The 13,216-nt window shown below is 30.7% G+C and overlaps 1 long non-coding RNA gene across 3 annotated transcripts; it reads right to left on the bottom strand.

Annotated features, from left to right (window-relative positions):
- Positions 1-417: 417 nt before the first annotated feature.
- Positions 418-6,145, bottom strand: LOC107847227. Of its 3 annotated transcripts, none has more exons than XR_007047288.1 (6): positions 5,653-6,145; positions 5,205-5,303; positions 1,658-1,723; positions 1,334-1,494; positions 860-1,145; positions 418-713 (listed from the first exon to the last, which is right to left on the bottom strand). It is a non-coding gene; the product is annotated as an uncharacterized LOC107847227 (long non-coding RNA). The 3 variants fall into 3 exon arrangements; XR_007047287.1 differs by having other exon boundaries at positions 5,671-6,145; XR_001667365.2 differs by having other exon boundaries at positions 5,205-6,145.
- Between the last annotated feature and the right edge of the window lie 7,071 nt (positions 6,146-13,216).

Genomic DNA, 13,216 nt, shown 5'->3' with positions numbered 1-13,216 from the left:
CCAATTTTGTTCAAAAATTAAAATTTAAATTTTTGATTTGAGTTCAATTAATACTTAGTTTCTTAAAAATTACGGATGCCGGATTATTGTATAAAGTCCACAAAAAATACATTAGCGTAATGAATGACATATTTTAATAGTCCACCACATTTAAGTTTGGGGGCTTCTTTAAACAGAGAAGAAATCATGTACGAGTGTATTGGTTCTACTTTTTTTCCACGTCTTCAAGAAAAGGAAAGTTATTTCTCCAATAATATTTATTCTTGTTGTGTACTTTAATTATTTAATCTTGTCGTTTTTGAAACTTCTACATTGAAATATTGCATCTGGATTAATTTTTCGGGATTCTTTGCAACAATAGTGGCATTCTTGTGCTCTTACTTTTAGACTAGCAAAGATGAAACTTTTTTTGTAATTATAATGGACAAAACATAAATTAGATTGATATTTGTGTTACACTTCAAATCTATACATTTGTGGGACAAGACTTTGAGAAAATCTTGTTTGCTCAAAAATTGAAATTTGGGTAGTTTGACGGAATGACTTGTTTGATGGAAATGCTTTGAGTAGTTTGACGGAATAGCTTGTTTGTCAGAAATGCTTTGAGTAGTTTGACGGAATGGCTTATTTGTCGGAAATGCTATGAAATGCTTTGAGTAGTTTGACGGAATGGCTTGTTTGTCTCAATATTGATGGATCTGTGATTCTTGGACCTGCCAAGAGATACAAAAGTTAGAAGGGTGTTAACAGAAAAGTTCCAGCCAAAAAAGTTATCTTATGCACATGAGGGATAGTGACCCCTCACCAATGAGGTTAAAGTTCAGATAGTCGATCAACTAGGCTACCGTGAGACAAGTACCTTAACATTAGTGCCGAAATGAAGAACGAGACCTGATAGCATTAATAAAGCATATACTTGGAGATGAGTTGTTGCACAGGGCAAACCAATAGACCTTGGTTTTAGAAGCAGGAACAAATCCAGCACGTAATCCTCTTCAGTAAGTGTAGTGTACTTTTGGTTCATATGGCTGTCCTTCAAAAAAATATCCCAGGCCTCGAAAGGCGATATGCCCTACTTACTTAGGCTGTCGAAATCCTATCCATGTAGCCATTGGTGACCAGACACCATCACAAGTGATCACTATCTGTAGAGAGCGTTAAAGATATTAATTAAGCAACTAAAAATGCACCCTATCTACAGCTTAAACTTTCAGACGAAATAGTCACACCATTCAATATGGTATTAGAACATTCAATAAATAAAGAATGTTTATGTACTTGCGAGGAAAAAAGAATCAGGATCACACGTGTGGGATTGGAGTTGCGGATTTACCTTAACAGATAAACATGTTCCGTCTTCAAGTTTCAATAAGGTATTGCTAGCATTTTCACTTTGTTCAATCTTTGACAACTTTGATGAAAATGAGATAGCATCTGGTGGTAGCTTACTTGCTAGTGTTTTCAACTCTCCTCTCCACCACCCTTAGTTCTTGGCTGCACCGTTAATTTCATATGGGATCAGTCAAAGGGTAAAGTTTTATGTTGCTCGGGATCTTCAAAAATGTCATCGGGTACGTGTTCGATTCTCCAAAAGTAAAGTATTTTTGGAGAATTCAATACGGATGCGACATCGGAAGTTAAGAGTCAGCATAATTACCTTTTGTCCTCATCTTTGAACCCAAAGGAGATTAACACCCTTCCATCATCTACTTTAAATTCTATCCTGCAAAAGTAGAAGACATCAACAAAATTCAGGGGTAATCAGTACCAAAAATAGTTTAGATGTGTACTGAATAAAACGCGTCAAGTTTAAGAGCGTCTCAATGTATAAAAAAAGAAAGAACATCCAAGTGACTTAGAAAATAAGCTATTTTGTTTGGGATGATGTGGGTCTAAAAACAATGGTAGGATATAGGTGTCATATGCCTAATTTTCTGTTATATACTGTTGTCCTTGGGCCAAAATTAATCTTCTGAATTTTAGATTAGATCTATCGGGGGTCTATCGAAAACAACCTCTCTATTTTTTTCGGAGGTGTTTGTGACTTCCAGTATTCGTAAACCAAAAGACAAAAGAATGTCTTGTTTCCAGGATGTGATGCTTCTAGATTTAAACTGAGGAGTTTAATTTTTTCATTTAGCTTTTCACCAGATTTTGTAATGTAGCTCATAATTCGCAATATACACATATACCATAAGTTTTTCAGTTTTAGCCATCGAGTGTTAAATTTTGTACTATATGATGATATATCTGCTTCTTAAAGTTTCTTTTGGTCCCTTTGTTCATCTTTACAAAGTGAATAAATAGAAGTAGATGGTAAAGATTATTTTCCTAGCATAGCTATTCTCTGGGTGTTGTAGAGTGGAAGAGTAACAAACCATATGGCCTCTCAATGGTCAAGAAGCTAGAATAGAGAGCACATGAAATATACTCTTCCTCATACATAGCAGTGAGAGAATTCAGGAGTTGGAGGAGCTTGAAAAGGGAGAGAAAATAGTGTAGGTAGATCTACACCTAAGCTGTTATTTTCACACTAGACATGGAGTTTAAGATGTCAATTTTACTTCCAAGTTTTATTAGTGATAGTGGAAGAACAATATTAAATATTTGCTAAGTTAATGTGTCACAAAAAACATTTCTACAATATTAAACATTTCGCTAAGTTTAGTGTGTTATGTTTAGCTTACATGGCTGATTTGAACTGAAAAGGAAACAACTGAATTTTCTTTTTCCTTCTACTGTACTAGTGTATTAGAATAGTTGCAACATATTTGTCATTCAAGATCATAATTGACCTAGGTCGCTAGACCCTTTAAGAAGCTGTGAAGTGTTAAACTTTGATTTTATTTTTAAGCCCAACTGTTTATGTTACATTAACCTATTAGAATCAAATAAATTTGACACCAAATTTTCTGTAATATATGTATTGTAGGCACATTCCTATCATGATAAATTCATCAACAAAAAAATTGAAATGTTTGACAAAATGTCTCTTGTGTGTAGAAATGATCGAGCTAGGGGAGATTGTGCTAAATCATTCGAAGATATAGATTTTGATAGTTTTTCTTGGAAAGATAATGATAATGACCTTGAAGGACCATTCATCGAATAGGATGTGCAAGTAATCGAAGCTTCTCAAATCAAGGCAAGTCACAAAAGAAAACGTTCTTTTGAGTTGTAAGATGTCGTAGGTGATATATCAAGTTTGGAGAAGTGGCAACGGCAATAGGTAGAATGGTTGATAGTCGTCTAGATGTGACAAAGTTGTATGAAGAAGTTATGGCAATGGAAGGTTCTAATGAAGAGTTCCTCGGTGATGCTTTTGATTATTTGGTGCAAAGCGACACTTTAGCTAAGGCATTCATGGTCAAAAATCAAAATTTTCGTAAGGTGTGGTTGGAACGATTCAAGCAACAACAATAGTGACACCTATTGGTTGGTTTAGCTTCATAGGATTTGGAAGCAATTATTATTTGCACACTTTTGTTTTTGATAATGTATCGTGTATTTTCTTCCAAACTTCTCTCCGTTCTTTTATTTTTGATATTATATCGTGTATTTGCTTCCAAACTTCTTTCTTTTGTGCATTTTGTGGGAATTGATTAGGAAGCTTGAATTATGTAAGTAATAGTTGCTTAAATTTTAGTGTCTTGTAATATTTTGTAATATTTTGATACTCGATATTTCAGACCCCACTTTGTGGGAATACACTGGGTCTGTTGTTGTTGTATTTTGACACTCGATGTTGATATTATTTGCTATGCTTAAATTAGTTCCGACAGAATGTTGAGTTGCCGGATATACTAGTTAATTGGTCAGTAGTATTTTCAAAACATATTTTTTCCTCTCACCAATCAAACAACTAAAAACATTTTTTAGAAAAATATTTTCTATTCACCAACCAAACATCATAAAATATTTTCTCAAAAATACTTTCCACTCACAAACCAAACATGAGAAAATAAGTAGAAAATCAACTTATTTTTCATGAAAACATTTTCCATCATACCAAACACACCCTTATATTAAAACTACGATAGATCTATTAAGCACTCACTTCCAGTTTATTGCATCTTATTATTAATGAATTTTAAGTTTGGCTGCGCTTATGAAATTAGTTCCTTTTCTATCAGTTTCCTATGCTCTTCTCTTCATCCTACATGGAACCATCAAGAACTAGAGGGGCGAAACAGATTTTGGAACAAAAGCAACAATGTTCAGTAGAAACCCCTAAACCACAATTAAAAGGAAAATCCACTCTGAGATGTAACAACCCTATAACTCCGCCATAAGCAACAGTTACCTGTTAAACAACAATTAAATCTTATATATGCAATCCTATCAAAATTTCTAGGAATTCTCTTTTCTGAAAGCCAGTAAACTTGGGAAAAACTATGAAATTCAGTTGTGCCTCAATGTTCTACATTTTGAACATCCTCCAGCCTTTTTTATCCACCACTTCAGCTAAAAACGAATTGGTCCAAAATATTTTCAACTTAAGAAAAACAAGTACATAGTCAATTTTTTTCCAGTTCCATTGCTCCTACTCCACTTCTGTACATTCCATACATAGAGATGAACATAATAAAATAAGACATGATAGATTTCATTGAAATTGGTCATTTGAAAAGTACCCAAAAAGCTAATCATCTAGGTTCTTCTCTCCGATTGAACGATAAGACCCTTATGCTCATTATTAAACTTGTTGAAGAGATGAAATATAACCAAGTAATATCTTTTTTGATCAGAGGTTGACCACATTTTATGAACAAATCATTTTTTGATTTCTTTATAGATGAGGACAAATCCGGGCAGGCATATTAGTCTTTAGTTACTCACTAAAAGAAAAGAGTAATTTAGTTGAATATCCCTTGTAATTAATAGTTACTCTTCAGAATGTTTTGTTGTGCTTTCACTTATGTTTATTCTCATTCTGGATTTCTTTGTTTTTCTTGAGCTGAGGGTCTATTAGAAACAATCTCTCTACCTCCGAGGTAGGAGGTTAGGGTTTACGTACACTCTACCCTCCCCAGACTTCACTTTATGGAACCCCTTATGATTAATACTATCCTAATAAATCTAGCTATACGTTCAGTTAGACATTTGATCAAACAAATCAAGAGGTATCCAATTCCCATTTTGTTACCACCTTATAGAAAAGGGGGTTCTTTCTAACATGGAGGACTGCCATCAGAAAGCCTTACCTCGGCACAAACACTAACAACATCATCAAGTTCATCTCCAAGAATCTCCTTTTCCTTGGAAAGTTTCTTCAAGAGTTCGGCCCTGAACTTCTGAGTTTCCTACATTCCGCAAATAAATAAATCAAATATTAGATAAATAAACTAATTATGTCAGACGACATGAATAGTTGATGCATTCCAATACTGATAAAGCACTTATCATTTAAAGGCAAACAAGGTTCGCAATTCTATCAATGAATCAATTTTAACCAAAAGAAAAGGAAAAAACTACTCAATTTAAAGCTAGTTACTCTATTTTGGCACATGCCATTCTAACACACAACAAAAACCACATATCCAATGTAACCACACAAAGTGGGAGTCCGGAGAGGGTCTAAGTGCAGTGAGTATTTATTACTACTATACTAGTAATAAAAAGGTTAAATTTAGTTATAAAAAAGAGTGATACGTGAATGAGCTACATTACAGCAACAGCAAATTCAGGGATTGGGTCGGGATAGGTGTATCTGTGAGGCTGTGTTGCGCTGAGAGGAACTGACAACTGCTTTATTGAAATGGTTTTTGAGAACTGAAGCTGTAGAGAGAGTTTGGGTTTGGGTTGGATTGGATGAAAATTCAAGATTGGAGTAGCTGTGGTTGTGAAGATTGCAAGGTAAAGCGTCATTCTTGAGATTTTTGCAAGGAAGGATACTGTTATTGTAACAACAATATTTGAAGCAAATATAGATAGGCCCTGGTATTGAATCCATCACCAAACAGCCACACATACAACTTACATACACAGTCGTCGCCCCAAAACGCCACACACAATTTACATGTATACAAAATGCACATTACATACATACAACACACTTTAGCTACTGCTTCCTCAGCTAAAGTGTGATACATACAGCTTACATACACTTTGCATCCATACAACATACGCTTTCCCTACTGCTTCACCCAACTAAATCGTCATACATACAACTTACATACATTTTTATATGCTCACTATATACATATTGTACCACTAATCATCACCACATACTATTCGCGCCCCACTAAAAATCTCTTGTATTTTACGAGATACATAAGATTTACACTTTATATACATACTACGTAGATGTTACTGTGTCACTTGTATTTTATGAGATACACGGGACATACACTTTAGTTACTGGTCACCCCTAGCCAAAATGCCACATACAGCATGCATACATACACTTTACATATACACTACAAGTACTAGTTCACACTACCACCAAATGTCACAAAATCCACCGAATATATCTAGAATCACCATAACCAACATCACAAGTTACCCAATTGGTCCATTTTCATATAATAAATATACATAATCAATGTGTAGATTTTATAAATTTGGGCAAGCGCCGGTATTTATGTTGGGCTGACGGGACAAAAATGAAAGAAGCCCTTTTGTGTTAATCAGAAATATTGTCTGGCCCAAACATTTGCTCTGGGCCCAAGATCTATTAGGGTTTTTGCTCTTATTATATTTAAGTTTTACTTTTTCTTAGAATGAAAATAAAAGTTACCATAATTGCTTTTACTTTTCCTGAAAGAAAAAATATAATTCTTTTCTATATTTGGCTAACCTCTTTCTTGGAGGAAAGATTTTGGACATCTAAAAATAGAAGATCCCTTCTCATACCATAACATAATAACATCCACAATGTAGTCATTAAAGAGTCTTTGTTTAGGGGGAGATTTTCTCTCATTAGTTTTTATGTTTTTAATATTAGGTTTTATATGTAGGCCAATTGGTCAAATAATATAATAATATTAAGCTTTTTAATATTGTTTTATGTGTCTTCTGAATTGTCACCACAATGGTTTGCAACTAATAGCTTCCGCATGACGCCATCTCGATTTCGAACCCAATAAGTTGTATTAGAGCTTACGGTTCAATGGTCCAATGGTGTGGTGAGACGAGATTAAACAGGTTCAAAGCGGTTTTAAAATCAAGCTGCAACAATTTGGATGATAATGAAAAATTTTGTCAAACTACATATGGAGAAAAAAATTTCAAACAAAATTTCAACAATACCGCTGCTTATCCATCTTTAAAACCAAAATCAATTTTCAACCCATGTTTATGGGCTTCAATTTTCAACTCATACTTGCTTAAACGCTTGGGCTCCTTTCAACTCGTGCATTTATTTTTAACGCATAAGCTCCACTCTTAACCTGTGCTCACTTTTAATGCACAAGGCTTCACTTTCAATCTTATCAACCCGTGCTTTTATTTTTAATGCATAGGGCTCCAATTTTAACCTATCTTAATTTTCATGGTAAGAAGCAGTGATATATGAAGAACGAAGATCATGCACAAGAAGAAGGAGGATCAAGAATATTTTAAAGAAAATCAGGCCAAAAAGGAGAGATTTGTTAGGGTTTTTGCCTTGATTTTTTTACTACATTTAAGTTTTATTTTTTCTTAAAAGGAAAATAAAAGTTACCATAATTACTTTTACTTTTCCTGAAAGAAAAAAATATAATTCTTTTCCATATTTGGCTAACCTCTTTCTTGGAGGAAAGGTTTTGGACATCGATAAATAGAAGATCACCTTCTCATACGATAATACAATACAGCATCCACAATGTAGTCTTTTAAGAGTTTCGTTTAGGGGGAGATTTTCTCTCTCATTAGTTTTATGCTTTCTAATATTATTTTTAATAGTAGGTTTTATATGTAGGCCAATTGGCCAAATCATATAATAAAATTATGTTTTTAGTAGTGTTTTTCATTGTCATCTTATTTATCGTCTCATAGTTTGCAACTAATAGCTTCCGCATGACGCCCTCTCGATTTCAAACCTAATAAGATCAGCCTGCTCACTTTGGGATTTGAAAGTTACCATTTTAGAAAAGCAAAACTTCACTTAGGCAGCCAACTTATATCCCTCTTAACCAACTTCTTAGTCTAAGTTTTAGTAATTATATTTTATAGATTTTAGTTGGTGATTAAGAGTATTTAGGACTCTAATATACAGATATTAACTAATAGATTTTATTAGTTTTTCATCTATGTTTAGTGATAAAAAAGAAAAGGGGAGAGATTCACTTCCTTATTTCTCCAACATATCTTTTTCAAATCCTTTATTTCTTTCTTTTTCATATGGATTGTTATAACTCACTTTTTGATTTTCGAAATGCAAAAGTAGAATTAAAACTAAAATTTCTCTTATTTCTTTGTATGACTTTGGAATTTAAAATAAAATTTCAATGTATTTATCCATAAAAAATAGCCATAAATAGAAATACAAATGTAAAATTAATACAAATGAAAATTAACTCTGATCTTAACATTCAAATACAAATACAAACGCTTACAACTCATATCTTTAAGATAAATACAAATTGATACAAATTCAAAAGTATAAAGCGGATATACATTTAGATTATATGTACAAATTCAAATGTATATAAGTTCAGAATGTATGTGAAAGAAATATAACAAAATAAATATAAAAATTACAAATTCACTGTTAGAAATATACAAACAAATTCACTTTATGACTAAATATAATTTATAGTGAATACCTTTGAGTTATCTACAAACACATGATAGTTGTATACCTATATGTAATGTATAAAATACGAACTAATATATTTTATACAAATCAAAAATTGATTATACAACTTATATGTATATTTTGTGTATATATATATATATATATATATATATGTATGTATGTATGTATGTATGTATGTATGTATGTATATGTATATGTCTATATCTATGTGTGTGTGTATATATATATATGTATGTATGTATATGTATATGTATATGTGTATATATGTGTGTGTGTATATGTATATGTATATATATGTATGTATATATGTATATACCAACACATGACAATTGTCTGGTTGTATATGATGGTTATTTGTATACATATATACATTTAACATGATATACATACTTGCATGTAATTAGCAGAAAAAATATATACAAATATACATATATATATTTTGTATATACATTTATACGAATATACATTTGGGTATATACAAAATACCTTTGAGACACTTACAACGTTGTTGTTCCCCCCTTTAGAGTGAAAATCCTTGAAGCTATTTTTCTTTTCCTTTATAGCTTATACAAAATATTGATAACAGATTATACAAACTGAGATATACTTAATGTGTAATAGAAGAACAAATATAGTTTATATAAAACAATTTTAAAAATACACAGTTTAGTTATATACAAACACGTGATGGTTGTATACCTATATGCAATGTTTAAAATATGAACCAACATATTTTATACAAATCAAAAATTTATTATACAGATTGTATGTGTATTTTATATTTGTATATATATGTATATTCCAAAACATGACAACTGTCTAATTGTATATGAGGAAATATACATATATACACATTAAAAAATTGACACGGTATACATACTTATATGTAACTAACATAAAAAGAAGATATATATATATAAACACATTAAAAAATTGACACGGTATACATACTTATATGTAACTAACATAAAAAGAAGATACTGATTACTTATATATCTATTTTAATTTTTCGTGTATAAAAACTGTACAAAATCAAAATGAAATATCTATATTCCGCTCTAGTCTTATAAAATTATTTCTTACATGTTATTTTTGTATGAAATAAGCATAATGATGGTAGAATTTGGTATAGAAACTAACGCACACCAAATATTATATGTTATTATTTATTTTAGTGTATGGATGAATATATTAATTTGTATTTTTGAATTATGATATTTTAATTAGGTGATACCAATTTTTATATCCCTTCCATTACTATATAAAGTACAAAATTAGCTACAAAATCCTAAATAAGACATGTTGACACAGACTAAATCTTTAAAAAAGATATATTACCTGATAAAATTACAAGAAGTGACAAATTTAAAACCATAATTATAATAAATAATAATGCTTTCACAAAATTACGTTTTATACCATGAATAACATTTTTTGAGTGACAGTTATCAAGGGGTAACTTCTCCTATTTTCACTCCAACACTTAATCTTTTTCCTTTCTTATTTTACTTTTTATTTTTTTTTTCTCAAATAGCTCCTATTTTTCAAAATTTCACTTTATTTTTCACATTTTTCACACTTGTAGATAAAGTTTATGCTCCACTAATTAATGCAACTATTAATTTACAGTTATTGCATGTTATCTTTTTTCACAAATTCTACATATTTTATATTTTTCTCATCATTGTTATTGTGTTTTTTTTATTTTTGAGATTTTTTTTGTTGTGTGATTGTGGAGTTCTGTTCTAATGACAGAATACATACCATATAGAAGATTAAATAGAGGTATATCACCTATCAATTTAGTCTCTGATAATCCAACATCATTTAGTATTGGATTAACTCAGGATGAAATTGTTAAAGTGGTTTCTACTCCTATACAGTCAAAGAAATCAACGAGCGTTGAAGAGATAAGGTCAAAACATCGTAATGATCCAGAGAAGATGACCGAAATTATGAAACAAAATGAATTGAAAAAACATTCATCTTCAAAACACCCCAAAATACAAAAATCTGAGAAAAAAAATCTAAAGAAATCAGAGAATCAAGCAAAATTTCAAGTTCTAATGTTGAAAACTCCTTTGAATATGATCCGGAAGAAGATAAAGACGAAGAGTTAGTTTTATTTGTATTTATTAGATAATGAGTGTTAATTTGAATATATATACAAATCTTGTTGTATATATATATTTAGGACATGTGAATGTATTTATATTTTTGGACATACGTACAAAGTTTACATATGTATTTTTGAACAACGTTGGATTTGTATTTGGATTGTCCTATGTCCTTTTAGAGGGCAACATATGTATCTATTTGTATGTATTTATTTTGTATATGTATTTATTAGCTAATGGGTACTCATTTGTATATATATACAAATCTTGTTCTCTATATATACATTTTTGAGGCATGTGCATGTATTATGTATTTTTTATTATCTATATGTATATGTATATAGTTGTCCTTTTTGTAATAGAGATTTATGTCATATATGCATATACATATATAATGGTCAGATATGTATTCGGTTAATACATATGCGAATATATATGTACTTTTGTATCATAAATACATATGTAGATCTGCATGTCTATGTATTTTGTACATTTATGAGAAATGTATATGTAAATAGATATATGTCTCTTATAGAAAAGCAAAAATCTTAATCATTAAAAAAATTTCGTTAAAGCTGAGGATTCCTTTTATAAGCATTATTCCTTATTTAACTCAATTGATTTGAGGAAAAAGAGGACAGTAAATTTCGTTTGTATATGTATTTCGGTAGCAAATTTTGCCTAAAATACAAAATACAATTTGCTATTTTGTGTAATTACAAAACCGTTACTATGAAATTAAACTCCTAATTATGAACTTAAGTTTGCTACTTATGAAATTTCCTCTAACTTAAAATACCATATTACATACTAAATTTATATATTGCTACAATCACATGGTACCAATTTATATATCATTTTCCAAAAATACCAAACAACTAATCAGGCCATGGAATACTAATATACACATTTTTTTCATACAATACAAATTTATATATCTTTTTCATACAATACAATACAACCAACGTGTAGATTAATGAAAGAAAAAAATAACTAATCACCAGAGGCGGACCTACGTTTGAAGGTGGGGTGCACGTGCACCCGGTAACCTAAAAAAATATATGTACATATATATACCTGAATAAACATAAAATTGTAAATTGTGCAACATTAAACACGAGTGGTACTTTGGCTCATTGGTCCAAAGCTTAACCTTGTGTTTATTTACGAGTTATGGATGTCCTAGGTTTGATTCCCATTTGATACTTTTTGTTGTTATTTTTTCAAAATAAATGCTTAATAAAACTCTAGAGTCAAACTTGCAACCTCAATCCCAAAATGTACACACAAAAATCAAAACCATCTAATCACGCAACAACCTATGTCATACTTCCGTTTAACTAATATTTATTTGGATAAGTTTAGCTTTACACTAGTTTAACACTAATTTTTTTGATAAAAGCATTAACGCGTGGCGCGGCACCACTGTACTAACGCACATTCACCTCTAGTGGTGCACATTCACCTCTAGTGGTGCATCCATAGTCATCAAATCCTGAGTTCGCCTCTGCTAATCAAACCATATTTGATGTACTTGTAATTTCAGCTACTTCATATTTCATGTCGTCAACTTTTACACTTGAAGTCATGCCACTCAAGAAGCTGCATTGGATGGGTACAACTACCAGATTTGTAGATCTTTTATATTTGAAGGAGTCCCATCTCATTGAAATTGTCCCCAACTACAATTCGTATTTAGAAGGCACAATGTAAACCGTTTGAGACCATTCATAACAATATGTAGAAATTTTATGGATGTCCCTCCCTGCAATTATAAAAATAAGTTAAAAAAATATATCAAAAATAAATAAATATGTTACCACTCAATGTACAGACATCTTATACAATACGTAACGTACTTTTAAATGCATATCATAATATATATACACCACTTCAATATGAAGAAGTAACAAAATTTTTGGTGTTGTCTTTTAACAAAAACAAAAAATATTTTATATCACAATCAATACTACTGATGATATCAAATGTGTACTATAATTTATAACAAATTTTAAAAATAACAAATAATTCGTGCATCAAAGTGGTACCCTAAAATATACCACTTGACATACAATAATAAGAAAAAACACATTGTATATTAAGGTACCTTTAACACACATATAAAAACTTTTTCACGCCATACTAGATATTACTGTTACTATCAAATATATATCGATTAACGCAAGTTTTTCTCTGTTTCGTATAAGAAAAAGATATTGTTTATTTTTTTTATAAAAAGAAAATTATCAGTGACATTCCATCTTCCTCCATATTGAATCATAATGAAATGAAATGAAAATTATCACCTTTCATATTACATAAAGTGTAATGTCAATTCTTTTTCTTTTTTGTGTGTGTG

This window comes from Capsicum annuum, chromosome 11, assembly GCF_002878395.1.
Source record: "Capsicum annuum cultivar UCD-10X-F1 chromosome 11, UCD10Xv1.1, whole genome shotgun sequence".
Taxonomy (NCBI): Eukaryota; Viridiplantae; Streptophyta; class Magnoliopsida; order Solanales; family Solanaceae; genus Capsicum; species Capsicum annuum.
Note: the sequence above shows the minus strand (reverse complement) of the source record. Positions and strands in the feature narration are given on the sequence as shown.